Here is a 21,801-nt window from a genome sequence, read left to right as displayed (position 1 = left end):
CACTTAAAAAAACACTTCATTGAGGCATCCAGTTCAATGACCTTACCACCCTCCTGTGCCTGTATTTCTTTCCTCTTTGTTTCCATGGGATACCATTATAATCGTTCCCTTGACCATGCTCTCTGCATCATACTTGCTGAGCTAAACATCCATCCCAGTTAAACCTACCTGTCTCTTCACTCCATGCTAAGTACCTGAACAGCTTGATATGTCTAGAGAAAAACCCACAACTATATTGATTGGTCTAACTTTCAGTTAATGACTACACATCACTGGCTCCAGTTAGTCTACTAAGCCATATTGTTCACCGGTATAATAAGATTAATTACATTCATATGATTAGCTAGCTAAAAGGGAACAGAGATAGCATGTGAGCTTTTAAATCACAGATATTCCTTCAAAATGAAAATCAGGTTATAGATTCTTCTTTTTCTTTACACAGATATATCTATAAGGGGCAACTGGATTTTGTTTATATAAAATTTGCTGATCTTTTTTCACAATAAATTCATGTTTTGTGATACTTTATTATTTAGTATCATTGCTCATTAAACAACATTCTACTTATATAATAATTTTTGTTCTATATATGATTTATATAAGTCTAATGAACATAGTATTACCAACGAGTATCAGTCCTAAAGATAAGGGTCAGATAATTTGCTGACATACAAAGTTTTCCAGAAATAATCACCCAAGTGTTAAAGCAATATAAATATGTATGTATGTGGTATATGTGTGTGTGTATGTGTGTGTACACATATATCAAACTTTGTAGCACCCATGGTTATAGAAAGTTACAAATTTTGAGAGAAAGCATAAAAGATAAAACCCATTATGCTATGTTGATTTTCTTGAATGCACTTTGCTTCAAAATAATAACTCAAATAATAACTCAGGCTAGTGTGCTTAAGTATAGCTAATTTACAGATAGTTACTTTCCCTAAATAGTTACATGATAAAATTACCGATTGTTTTTTTTTCCCTTTTGTATTTCCGCAAGTAATCATTATAGTTTCACAGCTCATTATTTTGGAAAATGACAAAGATGGAGGTGGTTTGTTTTTAGAAAGCTACATAGATAACAGATAGCTTGAAAGAATTGGGTTATATAATGTACCTTCTATGCTTTTTGCATGCTATTCCTTAGAACCTGAATGTCTACTCTAAAAATCTACATGAAACATATTTTATACTCTCCAGGTTTTCTTTTTAACAAGATTATCTTTTCTTTTCCTATAAATATATTTCCATAAAGATCATGACTGCAGAGTATAATCAGTGCACTGAAAACCTGAAAACTCCTAGACACTAAATACAGATTTATCCATCATTCAAAGAAGCAAAGCCTTAGATGTCTTTTATAGATATTATAAATATTAAAATAAAGTTCTCTTAAGAGAGATTTTATTATTTTTCCAATCGGCTTGACATTTTCTAAAATGAAAAAGTTAATTGTATTATATGCTTTTGGAAGTAATGGGAAAATCTATTAAAACTATACAGGTAGGTCTCTGTGCAGAAAAGAGTTAATATAGCAGGCCTGAGGTTGCCATCTTAGAAAGACCTACTTGCAGTATTTGCCCTTGGTTGGCATCTAGGAACTTGGCTGGTAAACAGTTCCCCATACTGATAAGAAGCTCCCCTAAATGATAAGATTTTTTTGCCCACATGGGGCACTAAATACCTACTTGCCTTCTGGGAGTCTGGAATTTTGGTAGTTGCTAGGCAGAGGATGTCTACATGCCCAATTCAGTATCTTTGGGTACTGAGTCTCTAACCGGCTTCCCTGGACAGAAACACTGCACACATGTGATTACATTTTAGCTGCTGGGAGGAAAGTATGCTCTGTGTGACCTATCATGGGAGGGAGAGAGCACAGGAAGCCTACACACAGATTTCTCTAGATTCCACAGGTGTCTTTTTTCCTTACTGATCTGTCTGTATGTTCCTGCTGTTTCACTGTAATAAATCCTAGCTGTAAGTTCAACTATATGTTGAGTCCTATGAGTTCTTCTAGCAAATCACTGAACATGTAGGCGGTCTTGGGGACATCCAAAACAGCCTCACATTCAAAAAGATCCCTTACATACTTATATTAGAAACTGTTCATTATTCATAAATAATGGACGTAAATAATCTCCAGAAAGGGTTTTCCTTATGTCATCAGCCACAGTGTTATTAAGCACCCCTGAGGTGCAAATTTATCATCCTGTATTGCCTTTTCTAGTAGAACTGATGGAATTATTCATTGTCAGTGACAGAAATTTAATTGGCACATTTTTTTCCAGTTTTAAGATTATGCAAATTTAGTAAGAGCAAGACATTAAAAACAGGCATATGACCATAATTCATAACACAGCTGATCATATAAGGTGCTACAACAACTAACTGAAAAATGAAAGAGGCCTAGAATCTTTGCATTCATAAGTGTATTTCTCATGAGGTAACAATTCATAATATATCTCATTCATGTATATTTCATATTAGCTTCAGATTACCCTTCTTCCAAGTTTATGCTCAAGTAAGTATATTCTTTAGAAGTTCTTTCACAGCAGTCTGTGAGTGGCAAACTCTCCTAGTTTTAATGTTTGAAAATCCTTCCTCTTGAATAATAGCTTGGCTGGGTATAGAATTCTGAGTTGAAAATAATTTCCCTCAGCAATTTGAATATATTACTTTATTTTCTTTTGGCATCTATTTTTTTTTCTCTTAAGCCATCTGTAGTTACACCGTTATTTGCTTGTTTTAATTTGTCTTTAGTTTCTCTGTAGCTTTTAAAATATTTTTCTCTTTATCCCTAATATTCTGCAGTTTCACTATTATGTGTCTGGTTACAATTTATCTAATTCAACTCTATTTGGCATTTTTTTGTGTTGTATTGAAAGTGTTATTTAATTCTGAAAATCTCTTCAAATGTTCTTCTTTACTAGTCCCTTTTTAAAACTCTAGACATATGTTGGTACCTCTCAATTTATCTTCCGTGTGTCCTTCTTATTTTGTATCCTTTCATATTTCTGTGATGCCTTTTAGGGGAATTCATTTTACTGTCTTCCAATTTCCTAATTCTTTCTCTGATTGTACCTAATCTAAAGTTTATCTTATCTATAGAGTGTTTATTTCATATATTTTACATTTCCAGGATATCTAGTTGGTAGTGGCTCTTTTGAATATGCACTGTTTTAACCTTCCTGTTTTTACTTAAAAATTTATTTTAAGGGCTTTTGTGACTTTCCTGTAATTTGCATTTAGCGAAGAAAATCACCTCATTGTTTAGTTCATTGCCTTTTTAAAAAAAGTATTAATTTTCTCTAGATGCTCTGGAATTTTAGCTTGGGTGGAAGGTTCCTCCTCGGGGGCTGTTTCTTTTTGCACTCATCCCTCTTGTCTAAGCGTTTTGCTGTCTCTGCCTCTATTCCTTGGGACACTAACCAGTCGTTTCAGTGGTGGCAATGGGTTGCAGTTCCATCCATGAAATCAAGTGGGAGAGGCATGGCCTATGGTTCTGAGTATCTGTTTTTGTTACTTGTAGACACCTAGGAATTCAGTTTTATACAAGTAGCTGTATTAACTATATCTTTATTTAACCTCCTTACTCATGAATGAGGAAGCTCTGTTTGCCTTCCCAGTTGGTTACACCTCGTGAGTCAATTTTTAGATTCCTGACATAGCTGAGGTCCATTGGTTCTCTGATACTCATTAGAGAAGACTCTCAGGCATCTCTACCTTTTTCTGGACTCGGTGCCTAAGATATGTGGCTTTAGGTCCCAATTATCACTGAGCATTTTTGTTACTTCTGGTACCTGGAGATTAGATTTCATTGTTGACCATGACCATATCTTTTATTTCACTTTATTGCTATGCGTTTAGGGTAGGGTGTGAGGGTGTGTATGTATGTGACTTTAAAGCACAAGCTTGTAATGCTTATTGATCACCAAAAATGGATTTCTCTTGTTAGCATTTTTGAAGTCCAATTCTCTAAAAAAATCCTATTTTCATTATTTCCTAAACCATCATTTATTAAAATCTTTCTAATGCCTTCACTAGCACTTTCTGTTTATTATAGTGAGCATCTGGGTGAAAGTTCTTTGAACTTTCTAAGAATGCTCTATAAATTCTGATCTTTAGCAACTTAAGAATTCATATTACTAGCCAGGACTTCTTGACTGAGCTAAAGCCTGCCTACTGAGCGGATTTAATATGTACAAAACTGAGCTCATGATGTCTATCACTTGTCAGCCAAATCTGCTTCTCTCCTACTCTTCTATATCTTATTAAATAGTAATTACATTTTTTTCCTCCCTAGTGGCTCAGGTACAAAACCTTGGAGTCAACTTTAACTCTTTTCCTTCTCTTATACCCCATAGCCAATCCATCAGCAAGTTTTACCAGCTTTGTTTTCACAATGAATGTATTTATAATACGACTTTTTCTCACTAGCTCTATTATTACCACCCTGGTCTAAGCCACCACAATCTCTCACCTGGATAACTGAAATACCCCCTCACAGTTCTCCCTGCTTCTGTTCTTACCCCCTCTAATATATATACACACACACACATATATATGTGTATATATATTTTATATATATATATATTTATCTTGAGACAAGGTCTTGTGTCACCCAGGCTGGAGTGCAGCGGCGTGATCTTGGCTCACTGCAACCTCTGCCTTCCAGGCTCAAGTGATCCTCCCACCTTGGCCTTCTGAGTAGCTGGGACTACAGGTGCACACCACCATGCCCAGCTAATTTTTTGTATTTTTAGTAGAGATGGGGTTTCGCCATGTTGCCCAGGCTGGTCTGAAACTCCTGGGCTCAAGTAATCTGCTTGCCTCAGCCTCCCATAGTGCTGGGATTACAGGTGTGAGCCACTGAGCCCGGCCGCCTCTAATTTTTAGCACAAGAGCCAGAGTGATCTGGTTAAAATATGATTTAAATCATGCCATTCCTATATGCAAAACTCTTCAATGGTTTCTCATGTCACTCTGAATAAATCCCTATATCCTTTCAAAGATTTGAAGGCCCTACATGATCAGGTCCCCTGTTATCTTTGCCTACTGCTCTCCCCTCGCTAATTTTGTTCCAGCTACCTTTGCTGTTCCTAGATTATGCCAAGTATAGTCCCATCTAAAGACTTTCACCCTTGCAGTTTCTTCTGTCTGAAATGTTTTTTGCCCAGATATTGTCGTGGCTCACTCCCTTAACTCCTTCAGGTCATTACACAAAGGCTTTCTTTGTAGTAAATTCTTCCCAAGCTTCCCTATCCCAAATTGTTATCCCAGTTGCCCTCAATACTTTCTGTTCTTTTTCCCAACTTTGTTTCCCCTCTGAGCATTTAGCATTATCTTAAGTATTTACACTTCTTGTTTAACACCTGGACTTCCTCCAAATATAAACTCCATTAAAAAAGGGCAATTCTGCCTGTTTTATGTATTGCTTTGTCCTCTGCCTAGAATAAGACTTAGCACAGTAGGCACTCAATAAATACTGGTTATGTGAATGGATGTTGAACAAACCATCAGCAAAGAATACAGGTTGTAATCTTAATTAGCTGATTGTTGTAACTTGAAGAAGTCTATGAATCCATGTATAATACATTATTGAAAATTCTGTTCTTTAATAGGCCATTCCTTTTGGTAGATAAGAAAAATTTCCTTTTATCTAATCTCGTTTAGTACTACTTGCACTGAGATTGTCTTAGTGCACTTAACAGTTTAAATTTAAATTCACAATATGCCTGGCAAAAGTACATTAAATCTGTGTCAAAAGATATTTATGCTAATAATTATATGAATTATGAATGAATGTGTTGAAATCATAATTCTTTCCATAAAAATAGAATGTGCTAAAATAAAAGGCCATTATGAAAGTATTTTTGATCTTCTTAACCATGGCGATGCACGCAACAGTATTCTGTTTGGCTATGAAAGATCCCTTTTTCAGACATTTGCCTGAAAAGACCATTTGTCTTTCATTCTGTCCACAGATGTTCTGTTCAAACTTCATTCCCCACTCTTTTGGATGGAGAAGTGTTGGGGGAGGGTAATTTGGGTCATTCTTATTCTCAAATTATCAGAAGGACTTATTTTAATTGTGAAAAAAATCAGTTTCTGTGTTACATTTTGAAAGCTCAGCTACTATTAAATTCTTCTCAAGTTGCAAATTGACACACTTATGGAAAAATTTGCAATCAAAGTATTCTCTTGTTGCAATAATAGCAATTTCCTCTTACTGTAATTTTCTGCAAAGTTCCAAGATTTCTTCAGTGACTAGTCAAACCAATAGCTTCTTTCTTATACATAAGAAAAGAAGGTGCTTAACAATTTGAAACACTTGGGATAGATGATAGCTGCTTCCACATATTTTTTTTAATAAACAAGTAAAACTCTTCGATATTTTAAATATTTTACAAAAAATGTTTTCTCTTAACTTTCTAATTATTGTATGTAGGAAGAAAAAAGTAAATATATGGAAGTGGGGTAAGATGACAATAGAACTAAATATTAAGTCAAAAAATTTCCACTTATAAGAAATAACAGCATAGAACTTAAGTCTGCTGTTGTTGGCGGCCTTCCTCATTCTGGTGCATGAAAGAAAAACTTGGAGTCAATCAGGGTGAAGGATGTGGCACTGCACACACCGTAGGTCTTTCATTAGAGTGGGATGAGGTAGCTCTGGATTCTGTCAGTCAGGTCGACCTGATTTTTTTTTTTTAACTTTTATTTTAGGATCGGGGTACATGTATAACTGAAAATGGCTCCACACTTACTCAAAAATAAGCATGCTTTATAAATATAAACCAGTAAATTAGCAGTCAAATAAGAACAAAAAAACACTAATTGGGAAGAATCTAGAGAAGGTCAGTCAAACTACTTAGGCTGGGCAGAGTCAATGTTCCATCAAAAAGAATGTCATATGTATCAGATTCTAAAGGAAAGATGTGATTGACTCTTATGCAGGATCCCATAAGGTGAGTCTTCCTGTTCCTATACAGTGGTAAGGTAGGAAGAATGGAAGTGATTACTTGGAAAATATTCAGGAAGGCTAACACGAATCAACACCCTTGGAAATAAGAACTGCCATCCTTAGCTCAAAATTATCATCATTTACTGAGGGATTATGATGTGTCAGGCACAATATTAAGCATTTATAAGTGCTTATAAGTGATATAATTGATCCATTTAAATCCTTATAATACATCTGTAAAGTGGTTATCATTAACCCCATTTTAAGGAGAGGAAACTGAGACCCAGAATGCATAAATAAGATGCTCAGGATCACACAGGTAGGGGTAGAGTCAAAATTAAAAGCCAGGTCTGTCAACCCCAAAACCTATACTCCTACTACATGCATTACTGCCTCCCAAGTAAGTATTATTTACTCATAGTAACAGTTAGAGAGAAAAAGTGCTTCTGGCACTAAGACATCCATTTATGAAAACCTCTCATGACAGGTGATGCAAGTACATTGCTATGTGAAAAGAAAGGATTCTCCAAAACAGAAAGATACCAGTGAGAAAAACACTTTTATATCAACGGAGATAATTCAAACCAATAACATCTCATCAATCTCTAATTTTCATGCTTTGTCAATTTTATTTTAATTAGCAAGTTATATTGCTCTGTGGGTACACAAGTTTCTCGGCAACAACTTATAATAATATGCGCATGAAAGGAAGGCTCATGTTAACATCTTAATTTTGCAAGTGAGACAGAAATTAAGGTACAATAATATTATAAGGCCCAGCCTAAGTAGACGGAGATGGGACTGCAATCACATTTCAATACAAGCCTATTAACAGAACTCAGTTCAATTAGAAAACCCTGTGCCAATACTGATGAGAAAATCATGGATCCAGCCTGCCTTTTGACTAATTCTTTACTTTCTTGAGCTGATTCATTGTGTTATGCCATTTTCCACCCAATACACTCCTCAATACTATGCAATGCTTTGAGATTACTTGGCTCACTTTCTGAAGGAATGGTTTTTACCTACTACATTAGTTCTATGAAGGCAAAAACCATTTGTTTAGGTCACCACTCTATACTCAGCTCCTAGCACAGGATGTGACATACAATTATCTGTTGAAGGCATGAATTGAATAGTTACTCACCACCTATGTGTGGGACACTGAGGTACGGGCTATGAGTCATGGCTTCTCATATGCAACCTGTCAGCACATCCTGTCCAGTTACCTTCAAAACATATCCAGAGTCCAACCCCTTTTCACCACTTCCACTTTAACACCCAAGGTTAAGTCACTCTCATCTCTCACTTGAATTGACCAGATCCTATCTTGTCTCCCTGTTTTCACACTTACCGTTGGCCCCTTCAGTCTATTTTCAATAAATCAGTTGGAGTGATACACTTAGAATGCTTATTTTTCAGCAAGAAAGGAACACACATTACCAATGCAGCAACACCATGGTAGGAATCAGGAGACCTGACTTCTAGTTCATATTTCAGTCTATATTCCAGCTCTACGACTTTGATCAAGCTACTGAACTACTCTTGACCTCTATTTCCTCAACTGCAAAATCAGGGATTTGGACCACATGTTGTTAGTATGCCTCATAGAACAATAACTTTCCATGATCATAATTTAAAAATGAATGGAAAACCAGTTAATGATCACCAATGGAGACCTAATTATTGATGTTTTAGGAAATATTATATGTATACCTGTAATCAGTGTTAGTCTTAACATTGAATGCTAGATTATTCATTGAAAATCACTTAGTTTATGTTTGAATTCCACCATGTATGGAAATAACTTATCACCAGCCATATTAGATACAGTTATTTTGGGGTGCCTGATTGATGTGTACAATTAACATAGATTTGCACTTGAGACAGAGGCAGAAAGTTCTAACAGGTGAAAAGCAGAACTAGGGCAGCTCCTACTGCTGACACTTCTGTTTGACAGAAACTGTTGAAATCTAGGTGTCAGAGAAATAAGAGTAGGCTTGCCTGTCTTTTGTGACAAAGAAATGTTTATAACCAGAAAAAATGGAGAGGACCAGATTTGCTACCTGCAGGCTAATGAATGACAAGGAAATAAATTATATGTAAAATAAATAGACAAATAAATAATATAGAAAGAATCACCTCTAATAGAGATGCATGAAACCCAAGAATCTCAAATGAAGTCACAGTTACGGTATGATTGATGATTCTGTCAGCAATGATGTGACTGAATCATATTTACTGAAAAACTTTTCTGGTGTGGACTTAATGGTTTTGTTTGTAAAAGAATCTGAAATCAAACAGTTTTTTCTGATTACTTTAACTTTATTTTTAGGTTGATTTCTCTGATACAACATACATATTTTCTCATTATGAAAGTCTGTGTCAGTATAATTTGTTCCAAGAATGCTAGCTTTTATCTAAATATCTTTATCATATTAATACTACATTTGTCAAAGTCTTATTCTGAGATTTTTGTGCTTATATAATAGACAAGCTCTCCAACACAACTACTTCAAATGTTTCCACATCTTGTAGTTTTAATAGTTTTCTTGATTTACAGACTTTTTTCATAACAAATATTTTTCAAAGACTACTGTATAAAAATAGAAGTTTAAAAAGTTTTCAAAAGTCACTATATGCAATTTATTTTATAATAAAATAATTGAGATATATAATTCAGACTGTTCCTTTTAATACTGAACTACATAGTAAAACATGATTTTAAGACTAAAAAAAGGAAAATTGGTTTTATCTAACAGAAAGGGAAAAAGAACTTGATGGGGAGATATTTTAACTTCTGCACTTGTAGCAGGAATCAAATCATCATTATGCTGTCAATTTAGATGGCATTTTTTCATAGTCCTCTCTGCAGTGCTACACTTGTCTTGTAAATGAGAAAACCGAGTAGGAGAAAGAAAGCAACTTATGCAATCTCAGATATAAAAAAAATAAATTTCTGGAGGGCTTGATGTTTGCTGCCACTTCCTCAGAACTGGTTACCTCAAATGCACCTAGATTACATTTTGCTTGTTCTCAGCCCACTGGTGAGGACATTTTGGTAGTATTGTTGTTGGAGGAAAAGTATACTATTTGTGCACTATCATAGTGCCAGACACTGAATCAGATCTTTACATATACTGTCACCACACAGAGCCAAAGCTTTTACCCAATTATAAAAATATATATGATGGAAGGTACAAAGAAATAGAAAATACAATATCAAAAAACATTCTATAGCAAATGAAGAAGTGTATTTCATATGGCTGTTTCTTGTAATAACCATATGATAAAAATTGAGGACATTATTTTAAAATGCGACTAAGTGAAGAAGATTCAACATTTGGCTAAGATGTATTTCTCAATATATGCTTTGGTAAATTAAACAAGTAGGCTGTGGAGATGATACTCTCATAGAGGTAGGCTACACTCTTGAATCCACTCTAGATTTATGATAATTTATTATTTTAATTTTACCACTGAACCTCATACATACAATCAGTAGAGAAATTTTCAAAGCAGGTTTTACACAGTAAACACTGATAATGGCCACAGAGAAGGAAACCTCAGTTTGGTAGTTTCCTATTGCATCAATTTAGCTAAGCTGGAAGGAACCATGTGTTTTAGAATTCTTTTGTCTATATGGTTCTAGTTTAGGGTTGGCCACTACGTAAATTTGTGTCAGTTTTGGAGAATACAAGCAAAGCAGCAGCCCTTACGCTCCGAAGGTCAGGGCAAGGTGTCAGTCACTGCTGCAGCTGATACACATTGTTTTACTTTTCTGTTGGCTTGCCTTACTGGTGTGAGTGCAATAGCCAGGTCTACAATTCCTTCAGCTCCAATCGGATCTCCTCCTTAAGCACCTGAGTATTGGACCATGAACCTGTGAATCTCCATGGAGAAGGGTACCAGCTTCTTGTTGAAGGTGGAGGAAATGCTCTGGTTTGTGCTCATGGGTTCTAGTTTGTCTTGTTCTCCCTCACTTCATGTGCAGATTTTCTTCCCAACCACTGGCTCTGCTGAGGCATCTTTGCCAGCTCCTTAACTGAATAAGATCTAGCCCTTTATTCCATGCCACTTAGAGATTCTAGTTCCCTGACTGAACTTCAACGGATATACTCATTAATGCCCAAAAAGAAATGCTTGTATTTTAGTCCTAGAAGGCTTCCTGATTTGCTCATCAGGAGATAAATTCCCTTACATGCAGATTAACTAATTTTCTTTCTATATGAAGTTAAGAATAGTTACTATGTGCTCAGCACAGTGGAAAGAATTTTATATACAATGTATGATTTAATTCTGAAAAAAAAAAAAACCAGGTAAGTAGTCTTATTCCCTTTTTGCCTATGAGAAACTGAGGTTCAGAAATGTGCCTAGGTTCTTATAGCTGATTTAAATAAATAGCTGACTTAAATATACAGCTCACATTTTATAACTACAATAATATCCTTGGGCATCTGAATTTTAAAAAAGGCAATTCTCTTCTTAATGCTGAACTCTTATCTGGAGACTATCAGACACAAGAACCATTATGTCTTAGGACCACTCCAGATTTATGAAAATAAAAGAAACCATGGGAAGACAACTTATTCTCCTGTTTACTATGGCAGGAAAGTTTACACTAATTTACCTAAAATCAGTCACATATAAAGAACATGGGTTTGAAACACTGATCTATTTCTCAGCATTTCAGGTTGTTCTGGATTGAAGTCTATTAGGATCCTGTTCCTAAATTACCCTGATATTTGTAGAGATGTTAAGAGACAGATTTAGCAATATCATTTAGAACTGAGACTCTAGGTTGAGCTTATGCACTTTGGCCCATTGCCAAATGCTGTCAGAGTCAAAACCAGTGAAAAATCCATAATGGCTGCAAACAATTTAACATAGTTCTTAGAAAATTTATCTTTAAAAAACTAGAATCTAACAGTAACAAATTATTGTACCTTAATGTCATTTATTAAGAGGAAACTTCGGATAATTTTAGTATATACAGAAAATCATTATATCCATAGTTTTGTGGAAGCTGAGAGTGCTGAAACCATCAAGGGGGTAATATTAATAAGTTGTGGGAATTAAGTGAAGAAGATAATTTGGTACAGGTTACGACCTTCAATCAGAATAGGCTTTAAAGAATTCTAGGGGTAAGATAATTCTACTTGTAGTTTTATTAAATTCGAGATGTTTGATTAAATGAGTTATGGTGGCAAGGTAATATGAGTAGGGTGATTATGGGAGCAAAAAAAAGCCAATTGCCTACAAAATTTGAGGACGTTTTCTGAGGCTATAAAGCTAGGAGACAAACATCTACAACATAAAAGGGAATGGGGCTTCTTTATGCTCTCTGATCAAAGCAACTAAAAAGGCAGGTATGTCCCCAAATAGTTTTTAATTACTGAACTTACCAACCAAGCCAAGAGTCTGTTATTGGAATTTATGTATCTTTTCCCTAAAGGCAAAAAAGGAATTAAAAATAAGACTTAAATTTAGTAATTTTATAATTCAATTCTTCTGCATCATGTTTTACATGGTGCCTCACTAATTAAGCCAAATTTAGTGTTTTGCTTCCTGGCAGTCATTTTCTATCCAGAACTAGCAGACTGAGACCCACATTTGTTCAAATGTGAAGCTGAAAGGGCTGGCTTCAGTTTATCAGTAATCTGTTTTATACAGGGAGCAAAAATCTTTCTCAAGAGTGAGGGCATATTTGTGAATCTTTTTGTTTGTTTAATGTTCAAATTTTAAAACTTAAAAATTGAGGAAATAAAAATTTCTAAACATTTAAACAACATTTTCAAAATTAATAAAATTGATGAATTTAATCAGTATCTTAGGAATTCCATTAAGTTACAAGTCTTGTACATCAAATCTCTCATAGGCTTCCAACACTTTAAAAGCAGCACAGAACATAACAATGAAAGCAAAATTGGTTATTCCCACACTCAATCAATACAAAAATATTAGTACTGTGGTTTTGCTTCTTTTGTTTTAAAGTATTTCTGTATTGATATTTTGGAAATTTTAATAGTTAATTAAATTTCTTTAATAGTTATGTAACTATTCAGATATATTTCATTTTGGGCGAGTTTTGGCAGTTTGTATGTTTTGAGGAATTGGTCCATTTCATCTGAACTGATAAACTTACACGCACAGAGTTGTATTTCTTTAGTATTCTTTTAATGTCTATGAGGGTTGTAGTGATATTGCCTCTTTTATTCTTGATATTGGTCATTTGAGTCTTCTCTCCTTTTTCCCTTTATCAGTCTTGCTAGATGTTCATCAATTTTTTAAATTAAAAAGCTCCATAGCTTTTGGTTTGATTTTACCTATTGTTTCTCTGTTTTCAACTTCACTGAATTCTGTTATCTTTATTAAATCTTCCTTCTACTTTTTTTTTTTTGTTCTTTTTCTAATTTCTTGAGGTAGGGGCTGAGATTATCGACATCTTTCTTCTTTTCTCAAATAAGCATTTAGTGCTATAAATTTCCTCTAAGCATATGTTTTTATTTTCACTCAGTTTCATTTTCCTTTATACTTCCTTTAATCTATGGATTATTTAGAAGTATGTTCTTTAATTTCCAAGTAGCTGGAGATTTACTTGTTATCTTTTTGTTATTGATGTCTAGTTTGATTTCATTATAATCAGGGAATATATTTTGTATTATTTCAAGTTCTTTTAAAGTTAAGGTTTGTTTTTTGACTCAAGATCTTTTCTATTCTGATGAGTATCTCATGCACGTCTGAAAATAATGTGTATTCCGCTGTTGTTGGGTGTCAGAAACTGCTGGTGGATAGTCATTCAGTACTTCTGTACCCTTGCTGGTGTTTTGTTTAGTGGCTCTATGAATTACTGAGAGATGGATGTTGAAGACCCCAACCTTAATTGTAAATCTTTCAATCTGTCCTTTCAGTTCTGGGAGATTTTGCTTCTACTGTTTGAATCTCTGTTATATGGTGCATATATGTTTAAGATTGTCATGTCTTTTTAGTGAATTGAACCTCTTTATGCCTGTTGTGGTGGAGGAAGAGAAGCATGACTTTTTTCATGGTTTCTGCCTTGAGAAGAGGCAGGTATTGTTAAAGTATTTCTGTCATGTTGGGCTAAAGAGAGTCCATTGGCTGAAGAGAGAAGGCTTTTTGAGGGGCTGTATTTTGTCTGTGCCTACTGATGTTTTCAGGTTGCAGGCTTTTATAGCACCCAGGCCAGGTATACAGGAGGCAAGTAAAAAAGCCTGGGAATTCACAGCACTTCCTTGGGTCTAGAGGTCCCTAGCCTGTCTGCCTTCTTTTTTTTTTTTTTTTTTTTTTTTTGCACCTTTCAGAGTCTTCTGGTAGATGAGTTAATGTATTTTCTCCAGGTAATTTTTGGTTGTGAGTAGCAAGAAAAATAAAATAAAATGTTTGTACTCCATCTTATCTGGGACTGAAAGTTTATATTTGTGAATTTTTAAACCTTCAAAGAGTAATTCTACTATTAAATCCTCTAGTCTGGCCAGTTCTAAGTATACCAGTTTGTGGTGAATGAGAATATGGGGGTATGGGAGGAGTACTGATAGTTGATTTAAAAAAAAAAAACAAAAACAATAAACCTTCCTAAATATGAAAGCAAAAAGAACCAATTATATAAATAAGTCAGAAGTACAAGTGAACTAATTTTTTTGTGGACTAGCTTTCACCAAAACTGTTTCATATTTATAACCAAGTAAAGCCAATATTTTTTTTCTTCTTCTTTTAACTATATATCTGTATCTAGGCAGTGGGTTTCCACATTTTTTGCCTGTGGTTCCCTGAGACAGGCCAACAGATCCCTTGGGTCTATCTCTTTATCTCTACTTTTCAATGGAAAAAGTAACTAGGTATACCAATAGACTATTACTGTATAAGTACTGTTGGATATGCATGATTTACAGTATCATTCTTGAAAAATTATAGGTAAATATGAATCACTACATACTAGAGGGTAAAGCAAGCAACCTAAAACAAACTAAAATTGATAGTGATGAAGTCTAATGATAACTTATAATGAAAATAAACAGCAGCTAAAAACTATAGGTTACTTTTAAAAAAATCTCAATGATGTATCAATATAGCATTCTTCCTGAAAACCATAGAAAACTGTGCAATATGAACATGACTGCATTGTCAGGGCTACATGGGAACCAGGCGGATATGGTTTGGCTGTGTCCCCACCCAAATCTCATCTTGAATTGTACCCCACATGTGATGGGAGGGACCCAGTGGGAAGTAATTGAAGCATGGGGGCAGTTATCTCCATGATGTTCTCATGATAGTGAGTTCTCATAAGATTTGATGGTTTTATAAGGGGCTTTCCCCTCCCCTTCACTCTTGGCTGTCACCATGTGAAGAAAGACATATTTGCTTCTCCTTCTGCCATGATTGTAAGTTTCCTGGGGCCTCCCCAGCCCTGTGGAACTGTGAGTCAATTAAATCTCTTTCCTTTATAATTACCGAGTCTTGGGTATGTCTTTATTAGCAGTGTGAGAACGAACTAATACAGTAAATTGGTACCAGTAGAGTGGGGTGCTGATATAATGATACCCAAAAATGTGGAAGTGACTTTGGAACTGGGTCACAGGCAGAGGTTGGAACAGTTTAGAAGACTCGGAAGAAGATAAGAAAATATGGGAAAGTTTGGAACTTCCTAGACACTTGTTGAATGGCTTTGACCAAAATGCTGATAGTGATATGTACAATGAAGTCCAGGCTGAGGTGGTCTCAGATGAAGATGAGAAACTTGTGGGGATCTGGAGCAAAGGTGACTCTTGCTGTGCTTTAGCAAAGAGACTGGTGGCATTTTTCCCTTGCCCTAGAGATCTGTGGAGCTTTGAACTTGAAAGAGATGATTTAGGATATCTGGTGGAAAAAAATTTCTAAGAGCAAGGTGTTCAAGAGGAAGCAGACGATAAAAGTTTGGAAAAGTTACAGCCTGACAGTGCAATAGAAAAGAAAAACCCATTTTCTGGGGAGAAATTCAAGCCTGCTGCAGAAATTTGCATGAGTCACAAGGAGCCGAATGTTAATCACCAAAACAATGGGGAAAATGTCTCCAGGCGATGTCAGAGACCTTCATGGCAGCCCCTCATGTCACAGGCTGGGAGGCTTAGGAGGAAAAAATGGTTTTGTGGGCCAGGCTCAGGATCCCTCTGCTGTGTGCAGCCTAGGGACTTGGTGCCCTGCATCTCAGCCACTCTAGCCATGGCTAAAAGGGACCAAGGTATAGCTTGGGCTGTGGCTTCAGAGGGTGCAAGCCCCAAGCCTTGGTAGCTTCCATGTGGTGTTGAGCCTGCATGTGCACAGAAGTCAAGAATTGAGGTTTGGGAACCTCTGCCTGTATTTCAGAGGATGTATGGAAATGCTTGGGTGTCTAGGCAGAAGTTTGCTGCAGGGGTGGAGCCCTCATTGAGAACCTCTGCTAATACAGTGCAGAAGGGAAATGTGGGTTCAGAGCCCCCACACAGTCTCCACTGGGGCACTGCCTAGTAGAGCTATGAGAAGAGGGCCACCATTCTCCAGACCCCAGAATGGCAGATCTACCAACAGCTTGCACTGTGCTCCTGGAAAAGCTGCAAGCACTCAATGCCAGTCCATGAAAGCAGTCAGGAGGGGGGCTGTACCCTGCAAAGCCACAGGGGCAGAGTTGCCCAATGCTGTGGGACCCCACCTCTTGCATCAGTGTGACCTGGATGTGAGACATGGAGTCAAAGGAGATCATTTTGGAGCTTTAAGATTTGACTGCTCTGCTGGATTTCAGACTTGCATGTGGCCTGTAGCCCCTTCGTTCTGGCCAATTTCTCCCATTTGGAATAGGTGTATTTACCTAATGCCTGTGCCCCCATTTTATCTAGGCAATAACTAACTTGCTTTTGATTCTACAGGGTCCTAGGCAGAAGGGACTTGCCTTGTCTCAGATAAGACTTTGGACTTGGACTTTTGAGTTAATGCTGGAATGAGTCAAGACTTTGGGGGACTGTTGGGAAGTTATCATTCTGTTTTGAAATGTAAGGACATGAAATTTAGGAGGGGCTGAGGGTGTAATGATATGGTTTGGCTGTGTTCCCACCCAAATCTCATCTTGAATTATAGTTCCCACAATCCCCATGTATTATAGGAGGGTCCCAGTAGGAGGTAATTGAATCATGGGAGTGGTTACCTCCGTGCTGTTCTCATGATAGTGATTTATCACGAGAGCTGATGGCTTTATAAGGGGCTTCCCCTCTCCCACTTTGCTCTGCACTTTTCCTTGCTGTTGCCATGTGAAGAAGGATGTGTTTGCTTCCTCTTCTGCCATGATTGTAAGTTTCCTGAGGCCTCCCCAGCCCTGTGGAACTGTGAGTCAATTAAACCTCTTTCCTTTATAAATTACCCAGTCTTGGGTATGTCCTTATAGCAGTGTAAGAATGAATTAAAACACAGGTATACTGAAAAAATACTAAATTAGAAGATTCAATAAATTCTATGAATATATTATTTTATGATTATTCCATTTGTAACCTTTTAAACTCATTTAGTAGGTTACTAGTAAGCAATATCTAGTCACAAGTGAAAATGGAAGTCTGTGATGTGTTATTTGCCCATAAGAATCAAAGAAAGGACTGTCACTTCTGGGTCAGACCTCAGTCATCAGAGCCGTTTGCCAAGGATGGCCTGTATTTTGGGAATCACTGCTGTAGGGAAGCAGACCACTGGGAAACACTTTTCATAGTGCAGACTGTTCCCATGTAGGGCTTTGCAAATGCTATTATGAAACATTTTAGAAATAATAAAGTCATCCATAGGAATCAGAGAATATACAAATGAATATGATAATATTTAGTGTACTGTTATACTCCACCATGTCTAAATGTACCTTGATTGGGACATTCTGTACTACAGCTGTCTTCTGGGTGAATAAAGTCAAAACGGAGAGAATTGGTTGTTATAAATAAGTGTTGGCTTAGAGGTGGCTTCTTTGCCACTAAAATAACTGATCTCTTTTTTTAATTACTTTTATCCTGAAAGAATGCAGCTAAGTCAGGCAGCCATTAGACAAACCAACCTTTATAACTTCAGGTAAATTTAATTATGAATGTTTATATGTTAATAATATCACAGATTTTCCATTATTGTGATAATAATAGCTCTGTCTTCCCTAATAGATGATAAAATCCTTATGAGCAGAAATGGCTTTAGTCACAGAAAGGTGTGAATTTTGGAGTCAGGCTGCTTGGACTCATTTCTAAACTCTGCTATTTTCTAGCTCTTTAAGGTAAGCTCTGTGTTCCAGTTCCTTTCAGTTCTGCAGAATAGAAATAATGATATCAACCTCATAGGATCATTTTGAAGATTCCAAGAGATACTGTATTTAAGTTCTTAGCATAGGAGCTTAGTAAGTAATCAGTAAATGTTAGCTATTAGTAATATTAGCAGTAGAAATATTATAGGGATACCTCCTTTTACTGTGTTTCAATTTATTCTTTGAAGATTGCAATTGTTACCAATGGAAGGTTCTGGCAATCTTGTGCTGAATGAGTCTATTGGTACAATTTTTCCAATAGCCTGTGCTCATTTCATGTCTCTGTATCATATTTTGGTAATTCTCACAATATTTAAAACTTTTTCATTATTATTATATCTGTTATGGTGATCTGTGATCAGTGATCATTGATGTTACTACTGTAATTATTTTGGGATACCATGAACAACAGTACACTAAATAACACATTTTCAATATAGATGAAACAGCCTTATAGTGGAAGATGATGCTATCTAGGACTTTCATAGTTAGAGAGAAGAAGTCAATGCCTTGCTTCAAAGCTTCGAAAGACAGGCTGACACAGAAGAAAACAGAAGAAAGTTTAAGTGGTCTGGATAGAAGATCAAAACCAGCTACAACATTCCCTTATACCACAGCCTAATCCAGGGCAAGGCCCTAACTCTCTTCAATTCTATGAAGGCTAAGAGAGGTAAGGAAGCTGCAGAAGCAAAGTTGGAAGCTAGCAGAGGTTGGTTCCTGAGGATTAAAGAAAGAAGCCATGTAAGACAATAGACTTAAAAAATGTTGTGTCTGTTTTTACTGTTCTACCAATGGGCTGTTCTCCCATCCTTTTTCCTCTCCTCAGGCTTCTCTATTCCCTGAGAAACAACAGCATTAAAATTAGGCCAATTAATTAACCCTACAATGGCCTCTAAGTGTTCAAGTGAAAGGAAGAGTCACATATCTCTCACTTTAAATCAATGCTAGAAATGATTAAGCTTAGTGAGGAAGGCATGTCAAAAGCCAAGATACACCGAAAGCAAGGCCTCTAATACAAAAATGATAGGAAAATGAAACAGCCTTATTGCTGATACGGAGAAAGTTTGAGTGGTCTGGATAGAAGATCAAACCAGCCATAACATTCCCTTAAACCAAAGCCTAATCCAGAGCAAGGCCCTAACTCTCTTCAATTCTATGAAGGATCAGAGAGGTAAGGAAGCTACAGAAGAAAAGTTGGAAGCTAGCAGAGGCTGGTTTATGAGGTTTAAGAAAAGAAGCCATCTCCATAACAAAAAAGTGCAAGGTGAAGTTAAAAGTGGTGATGGAGAAGCTGCAGCAAGTTATCCAGAAGATCTAGCTAAGATCATTGATGAAGATGGCTACACTAAACAACAGAATTTTCAGTACAGATGAAACACCTTACAGTGGAAGAAGATGCCATCTAGGACTTTCATAGCTTGAGAGAAGTCAATGCTTAGATTCAAACCATAAAACAGGCTGACTCTCTTGTTAGGGGCTAATGGAGCTGATGACTTTAACTTGAAGCCAATGCTCATTTACCATTCTGAAAATCCTAGGGCCCTTGAGAATGATGCTAAATTAACTCTGCCTGTACTTCATAAATAAAGCCTGGAAAACAGCACATCTATTTATAGCATGGTTTTCTGAATATTTTAAGCCTATAATTGGAACCTACTGCTCAGAAAAAAAGATTCCTTTCAAAATATTACTGCTCATTGACAATGTACCTGGTCAACCAAGAGCTCTGTTGGAGATGTACAAGGTTAATGTTGTTTTCATGTTTGCTAATATACCAGCCATTCAGCTGCCCATGGATCATGGAGTAATTTCAAATTTCAAGTCTTATTATTTAAGAAATACATTTTGTGAGGCTATAGCTGCCATAGATAGTGATTCCTCTGATGGATCTGGGCAAGTGAAAACCTTGTCGAAAGAATTCACTATTCTAGATTCCATTAAGAACATTTGTGATTCACGGGACGAGGTCAAAATATCAAGATTAACAAGAATTTAGAAGAAATTGGATCCAACCCTCCTGGATGACTTTGAGGGGTTCAAAACTTTAGTGGAGGAAGTCACTGCAGATGTTGTGGAAATAACAAGAGAACTAGAATTGGAAGTACAGCCTGACCCCAATTTTGAATGAAGTTCTACTGTGGGTATAATGCTGTTAAACAGCATCTCATGCTGCTAATAAATCTTTTGTGAAAGGAAGAGTAAATCGATAGAGCAAACTTTGTCATTTTGTTTTAAGAAATTGTCATAACCACCCCAACTTTCAGCTACCACCACCCTGATTAGTCAGCAGACATCAACATTGAGGCAAAACCCTCCACCAGCAAAAACAAAAAACAAAAAACAAAAAACCACACATGCACAATAATAATAACTTGCCGAAGGCTCACGTAATCATTAGCATATTTTAGCAATATTTTCTAATTAAGTTATGTACATTGTTTTTTAGACATAATGCTCTTGTGCACTTAGCAGACTACAGTATAGCATAAACATAACTATTATATGCACTGGGAACCTAAAAAATCTTGTGTGACTTGGTTTATTGTAATATTCACTTTATTGTGGTTGTCTGGAACTGAACATGCATTATCTCTGAGATATGCCTGTATTAGTTTTTGTATATACCACTGCACTTAGACTGGGATTTACACATGGCTGCCACTACTACAACTATTGTTAGGTTTCTGTTAAATTATGCTATTTTTTGAGGGGCAATATAGTATGCTAAGAGCCAGACTGCAAATGTTCAAATCCTAGCTCTACCACATAACTACCTAATTAATCCATGTGCCTCAGCTTTCTAGTCTGTAAAATGAGGATAACACCAGCAACTGAGCTTCCTCACAGCATTATGAGATTTAAATAAGATAGTATTTGTAATCAGAATAGTATTTTCATAATATTTACTTGCTAAATTTTAAAAAATAAAAATGTTTTTTTAACAGTTCTACCCCCTCTTCCCTCCATCAAAAAGAGCCACAAAACCTCACAAATTGGCCAGAGTGGCTGAAAGTACTTATCAGACATAAAACAATTGAATGTTTGCCATTATATCCTAAAAAAACAAAGACAGGCCACCCAAATGTTTGAATGTCATGAAAGGAATTATCCAGATTTTTGAACACATACTAAAAGTCTGTTTTTAATCATCCAAAATTACATCAATATTCAGTTTATGAAAGTATACCTACATACTGCTTGAATCTATAATCCAATTTTACTTGTTCTGGCATCTCAGGCATGTAGACTTAAAATAAATGACTATTATTATTATCACTACTATTTTTGGAGACAGTGTCTCACTCTGCAACCCAGGCTGGAGTGCAGTGGTGCAAACATGGCTCACTGTAGCCTAGACCTTCCAGGCTCCAGCGATTCTCTTGCCTTAGTCCCCCAAGTCACTGGGACTATAGGTGCATGCTACCACATCCAGCTAATTTTTGTATTTTTTGTAGAGACAGGGTTTTGCCATGTTGTCCAGGTTGGTCTCAAACTCCTGAGCTCAGGCAATCCACCCGCCTTGGCCTCCCAAAGTGCTGGG

General features: G+C 36.3%; 1 protein-coding gene across 8 annotated transcripts in view; it reads right to left on the bottom strand.

Annotated features, from left to right (window-relative positions):
* Positions 1-21,801, bottom strand: part of CNKSR2 (connector enhancer of kinase suppressor of Ras 2) — a 284,738-nt gene that overhangs the window by 60,456 nt on the left and 202,481 nt on the right. The window lies entirely within an intron of this gene.

This window comes from Macaca mulatta, chromosome X, assembly GCF_049350105.2.
Source record: "Macaca mulatta isolate MMU2019108-1 chromosome X, T2T-MMU8v2.0, whole genome shotgun sequence".
Lineage (NCBI taxonomy): Eukaryota > Metazoa > Chordata > Mammalia > Primates > Cercopithecidae > Macaca > Macaca mulatta.
The sequence above is the reverse complement of the archived record's forward strand: the minus strand, read 5'-3'. Positions and strand labels throughout refer to the sequence as shown.